Source organism: Mytilus californianus, unplaced genomic scaffold (genome assembly GCF_021869535.1).
Source record: "Mytilus californianus isolate M0D057914Y unplaced genomic scaffold, xbMytCali1.0.p SCAF_13, whole genome shotgun sequence".
NCBI lineage: Eukaryota > Metazoa > Mollusca > Bivalvia > Mytilida > Mytilidae > Mytilus > Mytilus californianus.
In genome coordinates, this window is record NW_026262615.1 from 17,276,600 (window position 1) to 17,285,506 (window position 8,907).

At 30.6% G+C, this 8,907-nt stretch overlaps 1 long non-coding RNA gene across 1 annotated transcript; it reads left to right on the plus strand.

The window, feature by feature from the left end:
- Positions 1-1,030: 1,030 nt before the first annotated feature.
- LOC127723279 (uncharacterized) lies at positions 1,031-8,638 on the plus strand. The gene is made up of 3 exons (XR_007991967.1): positions 1,031-1,218; positions 2,351-2,501; positions 8,482-8,638. It is a non-coding gene; the product is annotated as an uncharacterized LOC127723279 (long non-coding RNA).
- The last annotated feature ends 269 nt before the right edge of the window (positions 8,639-8,907 follow it).

Below are 8,907 nucleotides of genomic sequence, written 5' to 3' on the forward strand. Positions count from 1 at the left end.
TCTATTGACCTATAAAAAAATTGGACTATGTCGTACATGTAGTATTCACTGTAAATTGTACATTGATCTGGAGAATTGACCTTAAGAAAAACTAACGAGATAACTTCAAAATATTATTACATGTTATGTTAAGACTACCGATGATATACATGATAATTCTTTTTTCTTTAAATATTCCCACTCGTTGGTGCGCTGACAGAACTCACAAAATAGTGGAATTCATTTATTCGGTGCTACTGTTTACTAGTCAGATCCTTTCTAAAGCCAAAAAGACAATTTGTCAGTAAATAAAAATTCTTTCAAAAGTATGTTAATCTAATTGATGAAAGAAAAAGCTGATATAATTTGATCATTAAAGTGCAGAATGGTCACCATGATATCATAAACTTGTCGCAATTACAAACTGGATCTGAAATGATCATTTTACACTTAATGTTTGGACAAAATGGAAATGAGCCAAGGCTTTGTCCTAGGATATTTTACACGCATAAATATCTTTATAAAATAAACCTGATTACAAAATATCTTTTTTGAGTGAAGCCTTTACTCACATCTAAATATTAATGACATGATCTCAAAATGATGCAGTTTTGGCAGAATTTGCAAATATGTAAGACAAAATTTAGAAAAATGAATTATAAACATCTGAAGATTAGTGTTATGTCAACATCTGAAGGAAATTATTTGACAGATTTATAATACTTTTTGCTGTTCGAATTTAAGGTGCCAAACGTGACCTTATCATACCTTTTTCTTTTGTGCGTTTCTTGATTTACCTGGAGTTTGTAAAGTTCTTTTTTAATATCATTTTTGTAAAAATTTAAAGTATGGGATAACATGTGCAATTAATAATTTTTTTCTATTTTTAATATACTAAGAGTAGAAAACTAAGCAGCTAGACGATAAGTCATGACACTTAGTAACGTTAACAAAATAGTTAAATAGGAAAAATAACCATAAAAATACAAAGACTATCAATTTTAATGTTTACAACATCACGAAATTATATAACTTGAAAACCTGATTTCAGTATCTGGATTACCTTACATTGTTTCTTTGCTGAGGTGATTTATTAAGCTTAACTATTTTATACCTATAAAATACAAACTGTCAGGTTCATCGCCACATTGTCACTTTATACATTCACGATGTGGAAACAGAGTGGACTTTTACTGTGCTGTATTTGTCTTTTATTTTTTGGCAGTGGTCAAACTCAAGGTACGTATATTGTCACCTTTCTGTTGCGCAGTTTTTGTCTATTGGTGTTGGTCCTATATGGTTTTCTATGTTGTATTTTGTATACTGTTGTGTCTTTTGTTTCGTTTTTCTTTCCAAACTATGGCATTGTCAGTTTGTTTTCGACTTATAAGTGTGAACTTCCCTATGGTATATTTCGCCTCTTTTTTTCAAATCTTACAAATTTAAGATTGAAGGTAAATTCATATTACATTTGAATGTGAATTTTTAAATTTAGAAAAAAAAAAAAAAAAATTTTAAGAAACCATATAACTCAAGGATGTCTTTTTTTCTTATCGAAACATATCCCTTTTCTCCTTTTATTCATATAGACAACAAACACATATGATTGATGTTAATTATATATTAAGCAAACATGATATTTTGGTTAACGTTATTTTATTTAACTAACCGAATCCCCCCGTTTCCTTGTAACTTATAAGATGAAAATGCAGAAACTATGTTATTTTTTAACGAATGATTGATTGATGTTTCCTTAACGTTCGGTGGCAACTATTTCATAAATATTCAGGACGAGAATACATTTAAAATTAAAACAATATACAAGCTGTGCAAAATTAAATTTAACTGCCACTGATGAAAGGGATTGGTTAAATAAGCCACCAGCAAACCCCACACAGAGTTGTTACATACTAGGTTCTTGAACGTTCTAAGTGAGTCACTCTGTCGTCACAAGGCATCGTATTAAATGTATCTATTCTGATGGATGTGACTGCAAAATTATACATCCTGCACTGCCAAAAGATATCCGACTCCTCTGTAGCAAATATTTCCCTGCTGGATTGGATGACCATATTACTATATCCCACTCAAACGGTTTGTGTAATTTCTATTTTCATATTTATATAGTTGGTCAAAGACTTCAAACTAACCTCTATATTATCCTGAATGATGCAAAACTATACAAAAACCGTCATAATAATTCAAATTTATAAGGATGTGTAGATATTTACGTATTGACTGTATTTCTGGTGCTGCTTAAACTAGTTGCAGTAATTTTTTGTGTATACTAATGGATAAAAACACTGGAAGAACTTTTAAAGCGTTGATAAGTGATGATTTCCAAATTATATCTTAATATATTTTTCTGTAGAGCAATGTAATCCTGTGTGTCCATCCTTGCCTCCCGGTACAGTTGGTGGATGTGCTGAGATGTGTCAACCTGCAGGTGAACAAGGTGGATGTGGTGTTGGACAACTGTGTTGTTCTAATGGTTGCGGCCACGTGTGTAAACAAATATGCTAGTAAGTACTATAAAAGAACTGGTTGAAGACGAGATAAATTAATTATAAATTCAATAGATAGGTTCTCCATTAAGGGGTTAACTGATTTGTTGAAAATTTGGTTTGCAATTGGTCAATCAGGGTAATTTGCATAAAGACATAAATTCAGCCCTGCAACAGGCCACCAATAAACCCTCAAAGAAATGTTTCAATGGTTTTCAACGTGCAGAGAGGGTGACACTCTCTCAAAAAACATGTACAAGAAACACTTGAGTTAAGGTCGTCTGCGAATTTAAACAACGCGGATAACCAAAACAGACGCGAAACTTTGGCAATGATTTAACTGCCGGGCAGAAAAAAAACCAAAGAATTGGCCAGTTATTCCATATCACAGTCAACCCTGTTGGTGATCGGCAAGTTGACAAACACAGAATACACTTTCTGTGAGAATTTCGTTTTGGTCAAGAGTTATCTCATATACTATATTAATCATATAGTCAGATTGCCGAGGCTTTTGTCAAGGAAAAACTTTTACTCAATTAACTGTCTGTTTATGGCGAGCAAGTATTCTAAACTTAAAAGCTATGATTAATTGATGAACATAGATTCTTATATTAATATTGCAAAAAAAGAAAATTTAGATTAATTTATTTAAAGGCCAAATTGCCTCCAAATTTTTTTAACATATTTTCCTTGGATTTCAAAACGCAAAATGTCAAAGGAAAATTACAAAACTGTGGAATAAAAAATATGAAACCTTTTTTTTTTAAATCGAAACATTTGTTTAATATACTATGTGTAATATTTTCATTAGTTTTAATTTTCCCATATTCTCAAATTAAGATTAAAAAAATTCAATCATGGTATAATTATTTTACAAACATTTGCCAATGGTTTCTCCTTAAGCTTTAAACAATATTTTGGTTGTTGTCAGCTTAACGTTCAGTGATAAATATTTCTTGCATCTTCAAGACGAGAACAATTTGAAAAATCTATCAGATAAGTACAACGAAGGTACTGTAACAGGTCGTCCACGAAGATTGGGACGGAAGTTTTGATTACAACTTAATAAAAGGGAATGTGGTAGTTAAACAGTCGTTACAACTATTCCCTAGGCCCTTTGGTGTATACTGAATGATACTTAAGTTTTGGAAACATGACTTATAAATCAGAAGTATATGGTTCAAAGTTTACATACCAAAGACTAATATTATATATTATTCAGGGTTTCAGACAGGGTATATAGTTTGTATAATGTGATATACCATTCTTAGAGTTTATAATGCCTGAGCCGAAATCGATGGATATAAATCGTAAGCCGGGAATGTCACATTAAATACCCTGTCTAAAACCTGAATCACACACATATAACGGATAAGCCCTGCCTTAATGTATTATTCCAGTACAAGGTATGGGTTGAACATTCACCAAGCAGTATAATTATTCAGGACTTGTTAATTTTTTCTTAATATTTTGTTTGATTCATTTATATGCACTTTTTCATTTTGACGAATATTTTTTTTCGTTAAGAATATTTTTGCAAACAAGTTTTTCGATTTAATGTGTATTGTTTGTATATTAGTAACTTTGTATGTATTATGACTTTTTTCTAAAACAAAAATATTAAAAATGAAAAAAAAAAAACAACTTGATATTTTCTGCGTACGTTAAAGATTTGTATTTAAGTGAAAATAATTTTAATCGTGTATGCTATAATTTATATTTAAACTTTAAGTCTTTAATCAAGTATTTAATGTGTAAATCGCGTGATTTTAAATTAAAAACGTATTATTGACGGATAGTCGTCAGTATTATCCCTCTGTGAGCCTCAGACATTGTTTAAGCTTTATGCTACGTCAAATAATAACGTTCGTTTTGACTTTATTGAGGTTCCAATAGGGGTAAAAACGTCGTATATACCCCTGCAGTTTCCAATCATAAAACTCGACAAATTTGTAATTCGTATTACTAACGGATATTACCATCCGAATATATATTTTAGAATTAAAAAAAGATACCTGTTTATACCATTTAATAAATAAAACACATAACTCATGGACATTTTTGTTTCTTATCGTTATCTAACGATTTTATGCATATAGACAGCAAATAAAAAATAAGTGATGCTTAATTTGAATTAACCAAAAAAATATATTTTTGCTTTTTGGTTGTTATCTTCTAAACTGAATCCCCTCGCATTAACTCATCAGAAAAAAAAAATACACAACCTATATAATTTTTTTTGTGTGAATGATTGATCGCTGTTTGCTAAACGTTCAGTGGATAATTTTATAAATATTAAGAACGAAAGTATATTTACAATAAATACAATAGAAAGGTTCTGCATAGTCTATTGCCCTGAATGAAGTGTTGGAAGTATTGGCAATTCTATCACATTTTCTCAGTTTAAAGCCTCATTTTTCTACATTGAAATGGAAAGTATCCAATTGGGAAGCTGAAATCATCCTCTTTTGTCGTAAAGCATTGTTATCAACTGACCCTCATTGTCACTTTCTAGATACAACTTAAGATATGAAGCAGACTTAACGCTATATGTTGTATCATTTATATCAAGTCCATTGGTATATTAAAACTATAAATGCAATTCATAGGTTTATGACCAAAGGTCTGTGCATATGGCTATACTTTTCATCATGTTTCGAGTGTTAATGTTGATAGTTCTGTTGAGATAATTTGTAGCAGACACAATAATCTCGTTCAATCTTCTCACTACCGTTAACTTTCCTGGTTTAATTAGACCTAATGCACAAATTTATATTACTAAGGCAAAAATTCTGGAGTTAATTATCGGAAATCGTATACTAAATAGATAAGAATACACTGCAAATTGAGTAATGATATAAAAAAATCTGATGTTTGGATGTTAACAGACATTATCATACTTAATTTTCACCATTTACTAGTACAACGTAAAATTTTGTTTTATTACAGCCTATATAATTTCACCCTTTCATGTAAGGATATGAGAATAACAAACTCCTGCATTTTAAGGGCCCTTTATAGCTTGCTGTTCGGTGTGAGCCAAGGCTCCGTGTTGAAGGCCGTACTTTGACCTATAGTTGTTTACTTTTTACTTATTGTGACTTGGATGGAGAGTTGTCTCATTGGCACTCATATCACATCTTCTTATTTCTATTTACACACATATCATGACCCAAATACAAGTCGCTTTAGTTATGTATAATACTAAATAAATGAATTTGTCGTTTTAAAGGAACTCACTTAAATTACAAACTGTTGTCCCATTTGTTTTGGTTTTTCTCGTGCATGTACCAACTTTCTGCGTTTTTTTGAAATGTGCTTTACAATATCCAATAGTCTAAATAGAAGAATAAATTATATATGGGATCAAGTTTCTGTTTTCTTAAAAAATAGTTTTAATAGTTTTTTGTCAAAAACAAGTAATAAAATATACAATAATATTGATTGAATGTTACTCTTACAGTATTTGCAAACTTTGGCGATTCTGTTTGACGTGAATTTGTCCGATCGGTGAATGATCGGTGATGCGAACTTGACTAGTCCTTCAATGATTGGTGATCGATACAATGTAGCTTATTTGATTTATCTGACGGATTCTATCTGAGAGTAATCATGATAACCGTCAGCAATCGATCAGTCAATTAATTATATGCATGGATCGGACGGATAAATATATAATGAGCATTCTTATGTGAAACGAACTCTGCAATATTTATTGCGAACGACTGTTTATGACGTCTTCATTGGGTGTTGGATGTGTACTGATTGATATTCTTGTTTTCAATACATGATTTTTTTAATACAAATATAGTTGTTATTGGCTTTGAACTAATTTTTAGTAACTGCGAGTATTCTTAGATCTATACTTTGTATTTTTTGTGATTTTGTTAGAGTTTTTTGTGTTTTGTATCGGTCTGATGATTTTAGCCCCATTCAACTAATTTGTATAGTTTGTTCTCATGTTGCGCTATCACACTTCTGTCTCAGGTTAAGTAGGGTTTGGCGACAGCAAATATGTTTGTCCCTGCCGCGTTATGTGGGTTCCTGTCCCAAGTGGGGAGCCTGTGATTCAGTGGTTGTCATTTGTTTGCTGTATATCATATTTGTGTTTCGTTTATTGTTATGTACATGGATCGGGCCCTAGGTTTTTCTCGTTTGAATTGTTTTTTCGTTTGTCTTTACGTGGCGTTTCGTAGGTTACTCATATGATACTTTGAGGTATGGGTTTTGCTCATTGTTGAAGTTCGTGCGCTGATCCGTGTTTGTTGGCTTCTTTGTCGTTTTATATTTTTGGGAGAGTTATATCATTGGTTGTTATACCTCATATTCTGATATTTATATCAAACATATGTGTTAATTAAGAGTGAAATTACTGATTTTAATGATAATCATGAACTGTTTTTTGATAGTTGTCTTCTCTGTGCATTCGGATGGGTTGGTTTTCATAAAATTGGTTAATTTAAGAGAAAAGATACCAAAAAATATACTAGTTTATCACATTAGAAATAACCATATTTTTTAAATTTAAATTAATGCGACCTCTTTAACATTGTATTTTAAAGCCTCTAGATGAGAAAGCGTTCATGAAAAGTGATAAATATAAGAGTAACGATACCTTAACTTACTTTGTGTTGATTAGGACTGCAATAATTTCTACATCTTAATTGAAATCATGAACCGTCGTTAGGTATTTGCACTTTTTTGTACATCACGATAGGTTGTTTTTTATAGAATGTGATGAATATCACAGAAACGTTTTAAAAAATGTTTATCTCATTCAAAATGACCTTATATCTTCACTTTATTAGAATTATTTGCAATCAGTCATCAGGCGTTTTGTAAATCTTTTATTGCTAGTCATTTTTAATGAAAATTATACAATTTATGCTTTTTAATCCATATGTTCTATAGTTGGGCATGTTAGTTGCTTGTCAAACATTTATATTATCCTTACGATAAATCATTTAAAGTTTTAATCAAAAATTGATCCAGAGGTTTCAGAAAAGTGAGGTCAATAAGGCAAGTTGACCTTAAAATTTTAGGGTCGGTTTGATGTTTTTTCGTTGACGTATGTATTGCGTCTCCTGTTTTTTGTTTGTTTGAAGTGTTTGGTTTTGGCTCAAATTGAATTTCAGGTATATTCACGTCCTCAACGATAAAAGCAAAGTATGTCATACTTTCATTAGTTAACAAACATTAACATTAATTACAATAAAATAGGTCAATAGTATCTATAAAGTTGTAGTCTAGATATAAATCGCAGAAGACCTATTGTTTGTTAGTGTATCTCAGTTTGTGCAAAAGTATATACACCCTCTTAAATCAGATTTCTTTTATAGAAGAAGAGAATGAAAAGCGAGAAAAAAAAAATATTTTTCAAACCTCATTGCTGTAAAAAATGAATAAAACACGTTATAAGTTTCATGCTTCCGACGCGCTTTCCTGGATTTACCTTCATAAGGAACGCTTAAAGCCGAATATTTGAAGACCAAGGATGTATACGAACCATGAAAAGCTATATGACCAAAAAAGAACCTAGAAATATAACCAAGGTCTAGAAACTGAAATTGAAAGTTGATTGTAAAAATCATGAAGTTATAAGCTAAAGTTACAGTACATTTTGTAACTCATAAAGCACTGAAGCATTTTACTTGACATTTTATATCCAGTTTATTGAATTATTGTTTTTAATTAAACAACAAGTGTAATCAAAATCACTGCTCTAGACTAATTTACCTCCTGAAACAAATTTTAAAAAGACCATTTTGATATTTCAGCATTTGAATCAATTGGTTTGGCAAACAAAATTTCTGCATTTCTTCAATATTCTTTATGAATTTGGTCGTAAATGTTCTTCAATACCACAAAGGAAATTACAATTCTACAGAATTTACTATTTTGTTTAGCAACCTTAAAGTTGAGAAGAAAATGCTTTATTTTAGTATTATATTAAGATTTATTTTGTAAAGAATAAATATTTGATTTGTTTGGTTTTCAGATGAACCAGATGCTGTATTTGATGTTGTTATTGCTAACAAGGAAGAGAGAAAATCTTTAAATTTGAAAATAGATCTTAAAAAAGCCTCACATCCATTACATACATTTCGCATTTCAGCGCTTTTTGTTAAAATGAAATAAAATACAATTGAAAAGTAGACTAATTTTTCTTTTCTCAAATAGTTACCGATTTATTTTTTGTCAGTTTAAGAACAATATAAATGAATAAACGGGTTGAATAAAAAAAAATAAACAACTTTTAAACGCTTACGTTAACATATGAGAATCTCAACTCACTCAACTATTCTTGGTTTTTGTGGCATTTTCGGTTTCGATTTCGGGTTGGGCTTAAGATGAATTTGTCGATACATCATGTTCCTGCAATGTATATTGCCATATGTGACTTTCGAACCGTAGAATAAATAAA